Genomic DNA, 2,640 nt, shown 5'->3' with positions numbered 1-2,640 from the left:
TCATTTGGGATTACAGTTCTGAGCAACTTCATGAGAGTCCCTCAAGGTGGGGGAGGCAGCAGAGGAGGCAGAGGGGCAGAAGGCTGAGAACTCTCACATCTTCATGCACTCTCAGGAAGCAGAGAGCATTTTTATTATTTTTATTATTGTTTCTGTTGGGCAGAACAGGGCTCCAAGATGGGCCCTACTACTGACCAGCAACATGGCAACCACAACCTGGTGGGCAGCATTCCAGGAAACAGAAATGAAACCATCCCAGTTTCTCAGTAACCAGTTGACCTTTGCTTTAACAATGCACCCTGATCATAACAGGAATTTCCCATCCCAGCCAAGTGAAAAACAGAACATCTAACTGACCTACCCTTACCAAGGCACCTGCTACTGACTCCTATAGCACTCCTGCTATATTTCCACCTCCCCCTATCGACAAAAGGAAAAAAAATCCTATAAAATCTAGCCTCTGTGACAAAAAACTGCTGATCCATTCCTCCTGTGGGAGCAGCCCGGCAGCTTGTCCATCCCAAGAAATTTCTTCCTTTCTCCCTCAGAGTAGTCTCAGTGGTCCTGATCTTTTCACAAACCTAACAGATGGTGCTAAAACCCAGAAGGAGGCACCTCAGGCCCTCCTTCCTTGAACTGACCACTCATCCTCTGTCCAGACCCTCTGAGGGCCTCAGACGACCCACCTGCTCCTGGCCCACCATTTTGGCCTTGGCTCTGGACGTCCTACTTCCTTCTTCCTTTGCCCTTCCTTCTTCCTTCAGTAAGTGTCCACACTCGGGTTGGCCCAATCTCGGGTATTGCTCTCTCTCTAAAGTGGTGCCAGCATGCCAGGCTCTGTTCACCCCAACCCCTGAGAGTGGGTGCTCCCCAGCCTTGACAAGGTACTCCTTCTCAATACCATGGGACACGTTGAATCTCCGGTGTCTGGAGCCTTGGGGACACACTGTGCTGCGGGCCCTCGGTACTGGGACACTTTCACCCTTTCATTCCTTTCTTCCTCCTGCAGCTTGCCTTTTCTCCTTTCTCTGTTGTCTCTCCTCAGTTCCCCATCCCTCCTCTGGCCTCTCTCCTTAAGAATCTGCAACTTCTGGGACTCCAAGGTGACATTAAGCTTTGCCATTTTTACTGCAACATGGCTTGCCACACTACAATTGCTGACTCTGACCATTTCTGCCATCGCATGGGAAAGTAGTCTGAGGTCCCCTATATCCACGTTTTCTTTGCCCTCAGGTCTTTTCTCTCCCTTTGTGCTGCTTCCCACACTCACCAGATTGTGCTCAAACTCAGTTGTCCGCTTTCCCTATCTGCTTTTGACTCTCAAGCCATTGACTGATTGGACCTGCCTGCTCCCCAGCTCCTCCACCTCTGGCTCAGTTCCACACTCCCACTGCCCTGCCTGCTCCTTCCCCTCCTTCTTCCCCACTCCCCTCCCCCCAGCGCACTCACTTACTGGAAGACCTGCACTCTGTTGGTTTTTGTGATTTGTGCGAGGTGTGAGGTGTTCGGGGTTGGAGAGATTTGTGTCCAGATCCCTTTTACTGTGCTTGATCTCTCCCAGCTTGAACAGCACTTAGGTTCCTTCACCACCGATCCACTTACTTAGACTAAAGAATTTCACCACCTTCCCCAAACCTGACATACACTATTTTAATCCCTGATGAGTGAGAACATGTCTGGGTTCCTGCTCAGGCCCATGCTGACCAGGTTCATGTTATAGACCCTACCTACCTTGTGGGGATGGCAGTCCCTAGAGAGGACCTCAACTGGGTATATCAAGCCCCCCTCCACTGCTGGCCCACCCCCTTTCCCTTTAGAGAATATCAAGGGACTGGATGGTTGGCTGCCTCCTGGTCGAGTTCCTGCAGGTTGCTCACAACGTACTTAATTTTGACAAACAGCAGCATTACCCAGGGCTCCAGTGAAAACTCGGCAAAGTTTCTGGGATGCTTGACTAAGACACACCTTCAGCAGATATGCTTAGATTCTAACTCTTCAGGAGGCATTCTGGTTCTAAAGTCCCACTTCATAGCCCAGTGGATCCCATATAGTTTTAAAAAGCTCAAGCAGCTTGAAAACAGCCCACTCCACCCCCCAGACCTGCTGAGGGTGGCATTAGAAGTTTTTTATGGCCAAGAGGACCAGGAACTGATCTTGACCAATAGATCAGCTTGGGATCACCCAAAGTGCCACTTACTGGCTGCTACCCAGAACCACTGGTGATTTACAAATGTCTTTAAGTGCAGTTTCAGGGTATTTGATGCCCTCTCCTGGCCTCTGTAGGCATTGCATGCACATGGGACACATACATGTGGGCAAAGCACTAATACACATTAAATAAAAAGAAATTTAAAAATTAAATTAAGAGCACATTACACCAAACCTTGGTGAAGTACAACTCTATATTTTTGGGAAGATGCTTAATTATATGTCTGCACAGAAATAAGCATTCTTAAATTACTGATCTGTTCTTAGAATGATTTACAGAAAAAATTTTACAGCATTTTGGATTGGAGGTAATGGCCGCTATCCAGTAGTAATAACTACTTCCAGGACTATCACATTTCAGGAGATACTCTCCGAAATTTGTACTTCTCATCACGCATGTGTACTAACTTCTAAGGACACATCTACATACAA

Source organism: Nannospalax galili, unplaced genomic scaffold (genome assembly GCF_000622305.1).
Source record: "Nannospalax galili isolate Female #2095 unplaced genomic scaffold, S.galili_v1.0 scaffold3669, whole genome shotgun sequence".
Taxonomy (NCBI): Eukaryota; Metazoa; Chordata; class Mammalia; order Rodentia; family Spalacidae; genus Nannospalax; species Nannospalax galili.
This window is presented reverse-complemented; position numbering follows the sequence as displayed.